The sequence below is a fragment of the Humulus lupulus genome, chromosome 3 (assembly GCF_963169125.1).
Source record: "Humulus lupulus chromosome 3, drHumLupu1.1, whole genome shotgun sequence".
NCBI classification, from domain to species: Eukaryota; Viridiplantae; Streptophyta; class Magnoliopsida; order Rosales; family Cannabaceae; genus Humulus; species Humulus lupulus.
The window spans coordinates 30,692,213-30,708,364 of record NC_084795.1 but is presented as its reverse complement, the minus strand read 5'-3'; positions in this window follow the sequence as shown (position 1 = coordinate 30,708,364).

Below are 16,152 nucleotides of genomic sequence, written 5' to 3'. Positions count from 1 at the left end.
ACTTTTATTTTTATTTTTTGTTTAACAATATAAGGTGTTGATTTGAAGAAGAGAATAAAAAAAAAGAAAGAAAAAATTGAAAACTGTTTAAAAAAATTTTGAAAGTGAAAAAATTCTATTTTCAAAATTTATTAAATTTTAATTAAAATTGAAAAAAAATAATAAATAAAAATAGAGTTACCAAACACATTTTATGTTTAATTTTCAAATTTTTAATTAATTAAATAAAAAACTATTTTTTTAAGTGTTACCAAACAACACTTATATTATTCGGAAATTCCTAAAAATTTGCAGGAAATCCCATGTAACTATATTATACACCGTCATGTAAAAAATATAGAATTGCAACTTATTCATGTACCAAAAATACTAAAAATAACTATAGGTTGTGTTTTTAAAAAAATCACTACTATAATGGCACCCTATATTATATTATGATTTTGATAACCTTTTTTTAGTTTTTATTTGCCGAGGTACATCTAGCCTCAAGCACTTCCCCTTTATTTTAATTCCATTCATTGCTTTTTCTAGCGATAAACCTAGGTGAGAAAGCCAAGAGAGGCTAAATTATAAAATAAAAAAAAATTGGGGAGGCAAATTCAATTCATAATTTTCTAACTATTAATTGGGGGGAGGTCCCCTTAGGACCTTACTAGGTTTGTCCCTAACTTTTTCTAATGATAATTGAAGTTTAAATAATTCTTTTACTCTTGCCCAAATATATGTTATATGGTAAAATTCACTTGTGTAAGTAGTATGTCTGACCACAATGTGAGCGAAAAATACAGCTAGATAGTATAAACATGTGACCATATATGTGTGACTATAATTGTGAGACGTCTTAAAAAGAGATGCATAATATGCAAGCATACTACATCAATATGCTACTTATGCGAGCAAAAATGAATTGTGAGAATGTTAGTTGTCACAAGTATCCAAATTATGTGAGCACCACTTAACCATTGGTTTTATTTTCATTTATATCATTTTGTAACTGCCAAATAACTGTATCTATATTTATTAATACCAATAAATTTCATAAAAGTTACAGCTAGAATTAATGTGCTTGTAACAAATCCATATGATGACCTTATAAAAAGATAACCAAATGATAATGAGAGGGGGTATCTTTTGACACTGGATGTAAGTACTACTTAAGTTGAACCACTATAATCTTTGGTGTTGTTTCTTTTGATACTGGATTGTATTTTTTTATATATATATCAGTTCTTCGAATGCTCTCACAATTCTTCAAATGTTAGCATATTACTCTTTAAGTGGTCTCGCAATTCTTCGAATGCTCTCACAATTATTTGAGTGTTCACACATAGTACTTGTAATTTTTCATGTTACTTGTTACTCTACTTATCTTAGACGAGTTATTTTCCTTAACTCAGTAATACTTTATGTAGTAGCTCTCATACTAGTCTAAATTGATTGTCTACTAATGTTAAATTCACTAATATTTTCAAGTTATTAGGTACCCTAATAACCAAGGGATATAACAAAAATACATAGATTAGAAAAGTAGATTGTCATATATAAATAATAGTAACTCTCGTTGATTGTACTAGAAGTAAAAAAACATGGAGAAATCGCGCTAAAAGCATCAAATTACATGAACTTTACTAGTTGATATATAACAAGAATAATCAAGTGTACTAAGTATTCATGTATTGGTAACCTTATTGATATACCAAGTGTTTGAATTATTATATGGATTAATATAATCTCAAACATAATTCCATAATCACAATTGTTAATTGGAGTGCGTACTAATTGTTAATAACCATAATAGGATAGTTATTAACACTTACTATTTGTATTTGAGGTACATGGTAGCACCCTAATAAATATTAGGTTGGTCCATTAAACCATAGTCTACCATCACTAATAATATGAGTCTCACATGCCTAATATACCCCTTAGGGTAGAAATGCATGAGATACATATAGTGTATATGTAAAGTTGGGTGGTAAGGGTTTGCTCTCGATAGACTCTCTATTGCATCTGTGCATTTGATCTTGTGCATTGTTGTTGTTTTGGACAGATTCATAGCCATCAAGATGACCATTGGAGATTGAATGTCAAGCTTAGGATGTATGTCTTTAATTGTGCAAAATGTGATCTTCATTGATTCTGTAAAACCCATGCTTTTATTTTAATAATAAAACATTGTGTTTCTTTCAAGTGGTGGGACCCACTCATTGATATTCAAAATTTTGGTACCTTTTTCTCTTCTCTTTTTCCCCGATAGTCTTCTATTCTTCTCTTCTTCTTATTTCTCTTTCTTTTTGTTTTCTTCCATTTTCTCTCCACAACAGCCACGACAAGCTCCAACCAAGCCACCGCTGGAGGTGCCATTTCCGCCACTCGCCAGAGCTTCACCACTAGTATTCGGTGACAACTTCTCGTCCAAAGTTTCATGGCCATCACGTACGCACTCAAACGGAGGCGTCAAAGTTTTGTTGTCAAAACTTTGACTGCATTTTCCGGCCAACTCCAGCCAGCCCTCGACGAATGGTTATTACCGTCGGAACTAGCGTGGAGAGAGAAACAAAACCCACTAAGTCATTCTAGTCAACTCGTCATTTTTCTTCGACGAGATTTTGGGTATCTCTGCCCTTTTGGGAGTGTTTTCCGGTGACACTGGTAGTTGTTTAGACCAATGGTACTTGTCAAGAGAATTGTTTTGGTATAGGCCACGCCTATCTACGTCGACTTTGTTGGTGCACTGCTCACTGCTGCCACCAACCACCACTGTGCACCACTTGGGTGAGGTTTCAAAACTTGAAATTTTAAATATAGTCATATTATATGTCATTGGACACAATTTTGAATAAGGAATGCAATGATGATAATCATTTTCTCATTTGATGCACGAAGGAAAAACGTGATATTAAAATTGGACTAAATCATTCTAGAATCATCGTTAAGCTTAAGATCGTCACTTTGGACTCGGATTGACAATTCTAAGGAGATAGGGACTCAACTTGATTATTGGACTTATTTTACTTGTATTGAATTGCATTAAACATATTCCAATTTTGATATTTATAAAATGTTTGAAAATGGAAAACTTAATCTGCATGTTTTTTGGATTGTTCTGAAGGCAATCTGTGCCAATTATATATTTATATACATATTGATGAAAGTTATGATTTTGGGGTTTTAATTCCAATGCAGCTGTTATGCTGCCCAATTTTCTAAAATATAAGGGAATATGTTTCTTGGTATTCATGTTTACCTACATTTGGTTATACTGATGAGAGTCATAGTGATCATGATTTGTGCATGCTGTAGTTTCAAGACCCAGTCTCTGTGTCATCATAGGTATGTCAGGTGTCCATTCACTTGTAGGTGAAAAGACCTAGCATCTGTATACACAAAGTGTTCTTAGCTTCTCTCTCGTGGTGGTTATCAAGTCTGGCTACCCAGTTTAGGATGTCAGTTTTTTATGGTGGGTATCGAGAACTAGAGATCTAGTGGACGGTGTGATGTGCATGTGCAGTTTATCTCTTGTGATTATTTGTGGTCTCTCTATTTTTGTTTACACATGATGGTGATATGTTTTAAAAGCTAACCAAGCATGGATTTTTAGTAAAACTATGGGTCCTTTGTGATTAGTTGTTTTCCTACTGGGCTTTATAAGCTTACCCCTATTTCTCCATTCCTAGAAACACTCAGTTGAGAGTAGTGGATATCAGGATGGATGAAGATCCAACGTTTGGATTTTTCCTAGTTTAGTCCAATATATATTTATTGGTTTCAAGGAAATGTGTATGACTTGTGAATTATCTCTGATTTTATTAAGGTATATGAATTGGAATTGAACTATATTATTTAGTTTCGGGGAATTACAGATGTTAAGTATATTTTTATGATTTGTGACTTATTAAATTTAAGTATTTGGTAATCGCATAATTGTGGGAATATTATTTTTAAACATATATATGAGGAGAGTGATCCCAAATTTATTACTATTATTTTCTATATAATTACAGGAGTCATTCCATTATTTTTGGACTTATGATTATTGTAGTTTATAGTATAAACTAAAGGAATGCTTATAAATATTATTTTCCAACAAAGGTCAAAGTTTAACTGTTGACCACCCAAGTAATAGATATTACATTACACATCTGCCACTGCCTAGAGCTCGGGTCGTGACAGAAAATGGTATCAGAGCATTGGGTTTAAATACCTCGGAGTGTGTCATCAAATATTTTAAATTTAGTTTTAAAATAAAATATTTTCATATGATATTTTATTACACATCTGCCATTGCCTAGAGCTCAGGTCCTCACAGAAAAATGGTATTAGAGCACCAGTTTTAAATACCTCGAAGTGTGTCATCGAATATTTTAAATTTAGTTTTAAAATAAAAAAAAAATCAATATGAGAAAAAGTTATGTGTATAGAAATCATCTATTCGTCACTAAATAATTAGCTATAAAATCATAGACTAAGATGACGTCAGTTGCAATACCATTATCTTCAAGCATTTTGGAAAATTTGGATGCCATATATTCATTAGGGATAGGACCCTGGTGGCTTGTAGATGCCTATTGATAATTAAGAAATCGTTAGTCTTTGGACGCAAGTTGGATATTGAGTTATTCTTGTTGATTCACAACAACCAAAGGATGTGGTGAAATGGTGGGGAACCAAGGAGGTGAGTGATTGTACATAAGTTATGGAAGAATTCTCATTTAGGCTTGCAATGCTGACGTGAATCAATCCTTCTTATCAACAATTTTCTAAGTCGCCTAAAGTTGGGGATTTTAACCAAATCGATATCTTATCTTTCCTCGAATGACTATGTATTGTCAATGCTTCATATTGAAACTCGTGAATATGAGTTTTTGGAATATGAAATTGACAATTGATGGAGGATGAATTGCAAGATGACCAAGGAGATTTAAGGACAATAAAATGGTCAAAGTAAAAAAAAAAGACTTAGGCAATTGGTATTTGGAATTCTAGGATGACTTCTATTTTCCAACATGGTTATTTTGGTTGTGGTTAGCAAGGCTATAAGAAAAGAAATAGTCCACATCACTAGGTGAAGTTTCCATCGTTGATTGGGTGTCCTACTGATACAGAACTTAAGTTTCATTCAAGTTACTCACCAAGTTATAAACTTATGTGGTTGTAGAGAGCCAAACAAGTACACTTATAAAAGAGGTTCTGGTGTGTGAACACTTGGTAACTGGATAAAGGAAAAGAAATGGTTTTTGTTCAATCCTATGATGTTGCTAATGAGGAGGTGTATGGAGGTGCAGGCCAGGGAGTTGTGGTACATATGGTATTTATCTCACACTCATGAATTTGTGTATTGTTCGATGCTAGTGCATCTTATTCGTTCATACCTTGATTGTTATTAGCATGTTGGATCGAGATGAGAAACCCTTTGTTCTACATTATAATAAGTGTACTTGTGGAAGAACATAGTGAGGTTATCACCAATTGTCGGTGGAAGTTGAATTGTGTTGAAGTGGCACAAGCAATTTCAAATCTATTAGTGTTACCCTTTGGACAAATTGATATAATATTTGGTATGAGTTGGTAGTGGACATACCAAACCATAGTTGATCATCCAAGTAAGTAAGTGACTCTTTTATTATCAAGCGGTGAATTCATTGTCCATTGAGCCAATATGAGTCATGTAAAGCAAAACCTTATATTTCAAAATGCAGGTTTCGGTGTGAGAAAAACTTGGAGTGGATATCAGTGGTGGATGGCAATACAGATGTGATTATGATGATTAGCTGAAAATATCACCTGAATTGAGAGGTTGAATTTTGCATTTATTTGATTCTCTAAGCTCAATAAACTTCCAGTGCACCTAACTGTATAACACCACAAAAGTTGGCTAAGTTGATGGAGCAACTATATGAATTATTGGGTAAGGATTTCATTTGGAATAAAAATTTTCCATGAGAAGTTTTATTTTGTATGAAAATTGGGTTGATGGATTTTTACACTTTTGTGCTGATAATAAAGGTGAACCACTTGATGGTGAATAACTAGTATCATCTAATGATGATGGATGAGTTATTTGATAAACTTAGAATATCAAGATTCTTCTCTAAGTTTTAATTGGGATTAAGGCATTGTCAGTTAGAAGATTAAAAGGATGATAAACTTAACACTCTTTTTAGAATCGTTAAGATTGATCAACTTCATTTCTGGTGATGGTGTTTGAATTGACTAACGCTTTGAAATGTTTATGGTTCTTTATGGATATACATTTCAAACCTTACTTAGATAGGTTTGTATTGGTGCTCATTAATGATATATGTTGTATTTTGAGATGCATGAGGACTGCACTAGATATTTGGAAGGAATGTTACAAAACTTGATGGATTATAATTTATATGCCAAGAAATAAAGTGTGACTTCTGGATTATCGAAATTAAGTTCTTTGAACATGTAAACATTTAGGAAGATATTGTGGTGGATCATGCAACGCTAGATCTATCTTGCAATGGAAATATAAATCAAAGAGTGTGGTCGTTATCCATGGTATAGTTCGGATAGAGGGCCACTATCATCAGTTTGTTGAAAGTTCTCAAGGGTTGTTATGCAGTTAACAAAAATCGACAAGGCAGGACATTATGTGGTGTAGGATGAAAGTTGTGAAAAACTAACCAGAGAACTAAAACAAAAGTTGACACTGCATGTGTTACAACTATTCCTAATAGTGATGCATTGTTTATGGTTCTCACAAGTTATTCAAGTGTGTCTTGGGGAAATACTAGCAAAATGTGGTAAGATTGTTGTTTGTGCTTCACACCTATTGAGGTCTCATGATAGGAATTACCCATGCATGATTAAGAGATTGTATGTGTTGACCAGCGTTTTGGTCAATGACACTGAGCCAATGTGTACGACAAAATAAGAATTAAATAAATTGAAATCGCATAAACGATACAAATAATTTTATAGTGGTTCAGCCTTGAGAGTTGGTAATGACTTACGTTCACTTTCACTTTTATTATTCAAATAAGTATCAAACTCAAGATCATGAAGAAACAAGGTTCAACTGAGTTTCTTAAGATGAGAAAAGAATACAAATCGAAGGGTTTTGTATGTAAAGTGTGTACAAAAGAAATCTATAGCCTTTTCTCATGCTCTTTCGCGTAGGGTTAATGATTGAATGAACTTCCTATTTATAGAGAGTCTTAGTGGGATATGGACCATTACAAACAAATCTAGAACCTACATGTGTAGGTGTGGGATCAATACATTCAGTAACAAATTCAAATAACACGATAATAATACAATTTAAATACCAGATACATAAATATCTTGGGATATTAATTGGTATCTTGTGAAATCCAGATCTTCAAGTAAAAGAGTCCTACTCATCGAGTAGGTTTTGCACTCCGAGCAAATTCATGGAATGGTACAAGACTGTTCCGTTATCGAGCATGTTACTTGAACTTTGCTAAATAAGATTCTATATTCTGATGTAGCACTCTCGAGCAGCTACTCCTTCCGACCAGCTCTCTAAATTTAATGCGGTGTAATGCCACGTGTCTCTTTCTTATATGCGACATCATCAATCCCAAAATTGGATTAAACATCCCCCCCCCCCCCCCAAGTTTATCCTGGTTCGACTGACTTTGGATAAACTTGCATACTATGACTAGGCTGGCAATTCATCATCGTGTCTTTTAAAGTCTTGTTAACTGCTTCTACTTTTCCATTAGCGTGGGGATGAGCAACTTTTGAATTTTTTTTTGTGATACCATGTCGTGCACAAAAGTCATGAAGTCTAGTACCTTCTTTGAAGTAATAGTTGCTAGCGGTTCCGTTTTGATCCATTTAATGAAGTAGTCAACTGCAACGACTGCAAACTTGACTCCACCTTTTCCAATAGGTAGTTTTCTGATCAGGTCTAATCCCCATACAACAAAGGGCTAACGACTTTGCATTTGTTTGCGCTCATTAGGAGCTGCCCGAGGTATTTTGGAGAATCTCTGACACTTGTCACATTTTTGTACATATTCCATAGAGTCTTCATTCATTGTTGGCCAGAAATATCATTATCTCAATATCTTCTTAGCTAGATTATGCCCCCTGCGTGATTTCCACATAATCCTCTGTGTACTTTTAGTAGTTCGTTTTGTTTAGTAACACATCTGAGCAAAGGCATAGAATACCCCCTTCTATACATTTACCTTGTCAATGATTATGTATCTAGCAGCTTGCCTTGAAAGTTTTCGAGCCTCATTTCTATCTTGAGGTAACATTCCTTACTCCATGTATGTTGCAATAGGAGTCATCCTGGAGGGGGTGTTATCGAACAATAGCTGTTGACTGCCTTTTTCGTTATCAATCTTAAAACAGGAGATAAAATAAATAAATAACACAAACACAAACACAAAGGTTTTTACATGATTCAGGCTATAAAAGAGCCCTAGTCCCTGAGTCTCTGGTATTAAGAGGATTGGAATCTTGTTGTGGCAAGTTCCAATGGTGTATTCTTAGGCAGCGTTTAGATTGCTCTGAGTACAAGGTGTATTTCTCTCTAAAAAACTAAACCATTTACAATGAGACTCCCAGTCCTATTTATAGAAGCTGGGGTCATTAATACTAATCATCAGGAATTAATACACATTCTTCCCATTATTAAGGTATTAATACCAACTCAATGCATTGGGCTGCATTGAATAGAGACCACGGCCCAAGCGAGATCCGTGGGGCCCACTGGAGAAAGGTACCTATTTTATGGGGAACATGCACCAGGTACAGTCAAGGCGTGATGTATGTATCTCAATGTCAGATGGCATAGTGGGAGTGTGAATGGATCACCAAAAAGGTTGTCAGACAATCCTTTGGCGCTGCAAACCCGCACTGGCTGACATCTGATGCTTATCTTAGGTCCGAGAAATAGAACCTCGGGCCTGGGGGACAATGAGGGAGGAGAAATATTTTCGTATTTGCTTCACCTGGAGAACCTCCAACCCCGAAGGCAACCCTCAGAGGGTAATCTACTGTTAGGGTTTACCAACTGGCAAAGACAAATGACCTCACCTGGAAGGATCCTTGCCTCGAAGAGAGGCCTCGGGGAATAACATATCCCGATGATGTCTATGAGCATCCGAGCTAGTCACTATGATTTTCCATGTGTCGGGAGGTGAAAATATGGACAACATTTTCCCCCCAAGTCTTTACTCACCCTCAGGTAGTGGAGACTTAAATTAGGAGGAGTGGTTTGAAAAAATGGAGGGAAAAACGTTTGGGCTTTCCTCTAACATCATTCTGAAAAGTAAACCCATGTGTCAACGCCCCATTGCTGGGCCCGTTAACCTGCGCATTTAATTAGGGGTCAACTCCACGATTCCAAACATCCACTCTATACTCGAGGTGTCTTTTCCCAAAGAAATAATGATTACGATCCCCAACTTTTTGAACCCTGATTGTTGGATCGCCCTTGTGATCTCATCGAGGTAAGCAATCCGACGTTCGTTGGGGGATGGCTTCCCCTTTAAGCTTTACTGGGTATAAGACCCAGAAAAATCCATCTTCAGTCTCACATTAGCCACAAGAAAATAAAAAACCCTCCCAGAAACCTCTCTTCTCTCTCGCCCTTATCTTCAACCATTTTCTCCCGCAGCTCTGGAAGATTGGTGTGAATCGTCATATTTCTAGGCAGATGGCAAGCGTTACTTCAGATTCAAGAGTCACCTCAGCACTTACCTACGTTTCATCTTGAGTAAGTACCCTTGAACTGTTTTTTTTTGTGTATGCTTAAGGATTTTTTATATAGGTATAGGAATGCGAATGGTATGGTATTTGAGAGTCTGTTTCTGGTTTTCACGAGTCACTTAAGGCACATTTTGATATCAGGGACGTTCAAATGGCCCTCAAAATATTTTTATGTCACTTTTGCATTTCTGGGCCTGTGACCTGAATCTGGGGACTTCCCAGATTTTGGTAGGTTCATCCCCTTTGATATGTCGTTAGGTGCCGAGAATACCTGCATTTCCAAAATTTTCCTTTTCTCCCTGAGCAGTATCCTTATAGTCATCCGTGTTTTGGCCATCTTTCATTCGGCCAGAATACTAACTGCTTGGTTTTTGTCTCAGATGTTCGAGGAACTTCGACAACTACACGAACACGAATTCTACCTATTTGACTAGGAGATTTATGACATGGCCCGCGAACAAGGCGCTTTCGGAGACAGCGCAAGGGTGGGAGCTCGAAAACCAACCAGGGAGTTGGTCGTTCGTCCCAACAGCCAAATGGCGGGGAGGCCTAAAACGCCCAAAGGTGGGGGGATGACTGTGGAAGATGTCAACAAATCTCCGGTTCCACACCCTACTCAGACGTATGAGGGTGATGGGTTAGAAGCAGAGGATTATCATACCCTACTCCAACACCCTGATGCCATAGAGGCCATCATAAGGCACTACTCGGTTGGGGACAAGTGTCTCATCCGCCTCTGTCGGGAGTTTGAAAGAGCGCATCACAACATTTATAGCCTGGGAACCTGGAGCCAGGCCCACCTGATGGCTGGAGCTACCCTACCCCTTAAGCAATATTTCGTGAACTTTTTGAAGTTCACGTGGATAACCCCTTTCTAGCTTTCCCCCAATGCCTACAGAGAGCTCGTGGGGATGTACATTTTATACTGGAAACAGAAGTGGCTCGAGCCTTCGCCGGCGGAGATCCTATATTTCTACAGCTTTCGCATCACTCCATAGAAGAAGAAAACCAACCGAGATGGGTACTATGCTATGGAGAAGTACGCAACCTCTTCACTTGACTACAAGGCTCCTCACCACAACGAGAATCTTTCTTGGGACTACAAAGACGCCTTCTTCTTCATGGACGGCTTCCCAACTCATAGCAATCCGATCTTGATCCTCGACTTCGCCAGGGTTTGTGAGTATCGTTCCAATCATTTTATTTTTCATGTTTTTAGGGCCCTTTTGTATTTGGTACTTAGTCATTCTTCTGAATAGGCCCCTCTCGCCGAACCCATTACGTCCAACTCTCCGAGGATCATCTTGAGGCGATGAACTCTCTTCCCGACTGAGGCTTCCTAGTGACGGAAGCCAGTCTCATTAGGTCAGGGCTCCTCAGCGTGGAACAAAGAATCAACAACTTGGAGCTGACTAAGTATCGTCAGTCCAAGAAGTCTTGGGAGTTGGCATCCCGTCATATCAACTACATTAACGGGCTAGCTCGGAGGGCTTTAAAGAAGCGGCTTGTGGAGGAACGACTGGAGAATATGTGCGCCGCGCAAGAAACCCGAGAAGCCCAGGAGGATCGGGGGCTTAAGGAAGAGCTTTAGGTGGGGATGGAAGCCTTTCACCTTGCTCTAGGTAAACTACCTCTCACCCTAAATTATGCTGCCCGGGTAGAGGATATGATAAGTCCTAAGAACGTTTGGGCTTCTCCTGCTCTCCTTCATTGTGGTCAAGTTTCACATCGATGCTGGACTAGGGAAGAATTTAAGGATTATTCAGATTTAATAGATGTGTACCTCCACCGCTTGAGGAGATAGTCACCTCCTCAGGGCTTTGTACCCTTAGACCAAGTGACGTCTTTTAACTCTGACTGGTTTTGCCAATATGGCACCAACATGAGTTGTAAGATCGCAGATAGGATAAGACACCCTCAATGACTGCATCGAGGCTTAACTCACAGTGGGCCTCCAAGGAGCTTATGTTATTGCATTACCCTATTGTGTAGAATATACACTAAATGTTTGATTTGTTCTTGCAGCTCACATGGGATTAGTTAATATTGCCTGGTATGTCTGGAGGCTAAAAGCACTCTTGAGGCTAAAAGCACCCCCAAGCTCTTCGGTGAGAGAAGGTTCGTCACGTCCTCGGGAGCATCCAGAACCCTCTCCTCCAACCAAGAGGAAGAGAGTTCCTACTCCCCCTGTGGAAATTCTTGCGGTCGACTTGCACCCAGTCTTGTAGATCCTTTCCTCACCCGAGCCAAAAGAGGTGGTGCTAGACTCGGAACAAGAGGCAATGCCACCCCAGATCCGTCTTCTAGTATACCCTGAAAAGTACGAGGGGGCCTTGCTGGAGCGATATGAGAGGATGCTTTAGCATTTTGAAGCAAGGCTGGAGGAGGGAAACTAGGCTATCCATGAGGCAACAGATGCCCTTTGCCAATTGAAGCCACCTCAAGAGAGACCAGTCATTCCTCCGATAGGTCAGACCGAGCTAGAGAACTTGTTCTCCACCAAGCTAAGGGAGATTGTCGCCCTTTTCACCGCCAGACTCCTTCAGGGGGTTAGATCCACTATGTGTGAGCTGACCGCTCGAAGTTTCGCCCAACTGGGCAATAACAACGAGGCTTCTCTCGTGACCTCGTGTCGGTGCGCTTCTGTCAGGGTAAGTAATTCATTCTCAACATTCTAATTTAATTCAGCAATGCTTTGGGCTAACCTTTTCCTTTTCTACATTTCACCTTGGCTTGCCAATGTTTGGGATACTTCATCAGGGAGAAGTCATATCAACTCTAGAGGTTCGAGGACAAGATAACCTCCCTCAAAGAAACACTCCAAGGCCCTCAAGAAGAGTTCGCCCGAGTTCAAGCTGCCTTGGAAGCAGAGCAAAAAGCTCTCGCGAGCTTGAAGAGGCTGTCCAAAAGGCCACCGAGGACATGCAGCGGGCCTAAGAGGAAGTGAAGACGACCACGTAGGGTATGCAATGAGCCCAAGAAGAGGCAAAATAGGCCACAGCCAAGGTCGCCCAAAGGGTCCTTGAAAACTCCCAGCTTCAGGAGCAGACTTAGGAGGTTATCGACCGGGCTGCACTAGGGGAGAGAAAATCCCTCCAAGCCATGGAGATGAACAAGTCCTCTCGGTGTCAGGTGGACAAGCTGAAGAAAGAAGTTGATATGATTGCTGAGGATGCCTTCTACGTAGCTTGGTACCATAACTAAGACATGAGCTTAGATTGCACTAGAAAGCCCGAGAAGTATAGACTTCTCTTTGAAGAGCATCTTCGAGCGACCCAGGCTGCGGAAGCTGCTTTAGTTGTTGAGGCAACCTAAGTGGTTCAAATGGCTGAGGTGACCCAATCTACTGAGGCCATCCAGTCTAATGAGGTGATTGCCCCTGTCGAAGCGACTCAAGCAGCCGAGGCAACTCCAGCTACTGAAGCGCCCCAAGTTGTGGTCCACCCGACAGAGGGTGCCCCGAGAACAGACCTGGTCATCGACCGGGTGGAGGAGATCCCCGAGGGCTGTTCATAATTTTTAAACTTTGGCCTGCTTGCCATAGCTTATGGAGGTATAGACAAACAACGCTCGAGCCCCCGAGCATAGTTGTAATTATTTTCCCATTTAAGAACTATGCAGCTTGCCTTACTTTTTTGTCTCCTTTGATTATTTTAGATTGCCGTACTATTGCATTCGCGAGAACCAAAATCTTAGGTCCTGTTTTGTTTGGTTTGGTTCTATGAACTCAACGTAACTTAATTTCCATGAGAATAAGCACTCAAACCACTTTAAACACTTGGTTTTATAAATTCAACGTAGCACGATTGCCATGAGAACAAGAACTCAAACCATTTTAAACTATTGGTTCTATAAGTTCAATGTAGCATGACTGCCACGAGAATAAGAATTCAAACCACTTTAAGCACTTGGTTCTATAAATTTAACATAGCACGAATGCCACGAGAACACGAGCTTAAAATATTTTATAGGTGGTTCCAGCGATTAGTGTTTCTTGTAGGCTCATAGTCCTAGAAGTAACTTCAATGCGAAATTTACCAGGATCGTCTTACAACTCCTCAGACTCGACATCCTCGGGAGGTGATGTTAATGAGTTGTCCAAGCATAAATGACTTGGGCATCCGTCCTCATGCCAAAGATTAGGATTCTATTATTACTCCTTGGGCGCGCGCTTTCCTTAGGAGGTAACCTGAATCTCTAAGTTCGCTCTATTGGACTTTTACAATAGATTTTCTTCAGGTTTCCTATGGGATCTTGTGACATTAAGGTTGCTTCGCTTGTCGACTAGCCAAGCTCCCCATGTCACAGATCTCCTGGACTTAGGTCCAAACTCCTCGGGTGAAATGTCCACGGGGGGCATCCCAAGTCTGCTACGGGACCAATTATGGGGTACTCGGCCTTCCGTCGCATCTCGAGATTAAGAGACTTGGTTAGAGCTCCTCGGGCTCGATGTCCATGGGAGGAGACAACAGTCTATTCTCGCACTACTATGATTATCTAGCTCCTAAGTGCTAAGCCTTGTTTTGCCTGGAACAAGCTTAGTCTTCTAGGTTAGACTCGATTAGTTTCATGGGATTTTCTATTCTCGGAGTGGTGACGCAAGGCTTATTCCACTTGACAAACATAGTTTCCTAGGTCATTCCTTGCGAGGCGTGATGCTGCCCTAACTCCATGCCCCCAAGTGATTGGAGACTCGTCTGCGTTCACTTTTCCAGGCGATCAGTTGCTCTTACATAGCATTAATAGAATAAAGGAATTGGCATGGCGCTAAAACCGGAAGGCAGAACACTTTGGGTGGGTTGGACTCCCCCAAGCTTGATTGGACGGGAGCATAAGGGGAATATTGGATTCCCGAAGCCATGGGGCTAGGTGTGTTCGAAGTAGGGAAAGTGGCGAGCACTCCGAACGCCCCAATCTGGGCATCCTCCCAACTGATATATTCTTGTGCTCGATGAATAAAGTTGTTGAGTCGTTAGCATCCCCTCCGCTGGAGATCATCCCAAAGCAGGGACCCCATGCGGATGCCAGCCTGTAAGGCCATCAATTGCTGGCCATCATCAATTCTCTTGGTTCTCGCAGCTTCCTCCTTGAAGTGCTTGATGCATGCCTTGAGAGTCTCGAATGACCCTTATTTTATGTTAGCCAGGGCATTGACCTCGAAGCTCACCTTCTGAATTCCTATGAATTGTGTTTGGAAGGCAAAATAGAATTGATGTCATGATTGCATGGATCCTGGTCAGAGCTTCTTCAACCATTCATTTTTTGGCCCCATTAGGGTGATCGAGAATACATGACATATGGCATTATCGGAGACGTGATTCACCGACATTGATTTGTTGAACTTAGACAAGTGGTTTATGGGGTCTGAGCCACCATCATAGGGTGGCATGGTCAGTATTTTGAAGCCTTATGGTAGAGGGGCCTCAACAATGTGAGGGGTACATGGCTCCACTTCTTCATCTTCCTAGTAAGATTCGTAGCCCTATAGCTTGGTCATTCTGAGCATGATCTGCTTCAGGCTTTCTAACTCCGCGCGAAGTGGGTCACGATCTATGTTGATGCTCTGAGTAGGGTTATCTCTTATCCAAGCATTGAGATTGTCCCGAAGATCTGATAGTCCTCTCTTGGTAGGCTCGTGCCCACCTGCCTTATTGCACCTTCGGGCGTTAAGGTTGTCTCGCAAGGTAGCCTGACCTCAAAAAGCACTGTTATCCTCAGAACGAGCCACCTCGGTTTCATCGTCGAACTTGACATTATCATCATTTACAGAGACACTGATGCCACGTTCTCAGTTCAGAGCCCTTGGACTGTTGTTCCTGCCGGGTTGGCGAGGTCCCAAAAGGACACCACCTCCAGGCCTCGCATGATCCGTATGAGCGTGTCGGGGTGGAATGCCCCGAGCTTCACGGGCACTGAAGGCCTGGCGGTGTTCTTGGGCCCTTGGGTCATTATCCTTATTTGTCTGCATTGGACTCTGGTGGTCCTCGGGATCTTGACGAGCCTTCTTCTTCCTCATAGTAGGATTCTCATTGACTTTCCCTTTGCTGCGATCCTACGGTGGCATCGAGGTTCCAACTCCTGCTGGTTGCCTGATGCGCATTTCAGCTGGCAGATCTCGCACCTCTGCAATCGAGTGCCCAGGAGGCACTCTAGCTGTATTGACAGGTGGCACTTCAATAGGGTGCGTAGGTGGCACACCAGTAGGGTGCCCAGTTGGTACATTTCCATTGGGGTCCACTCACATCCCCTGGGCTGCAAGAGTGGCCTTCATTGCAAGTACCATATCTTGTAAGGAGGTAGTGTTACCCTCTTAAGCATCGATCTTTTGTTGTTGAGTGGCCACCTGCTCACAGAGCACCACCACCTATGGTGTCTCCTTGGAGGGTAATCTACCATTAGGGTTTACCAACTAGCGAAGACAAATTACCTCAC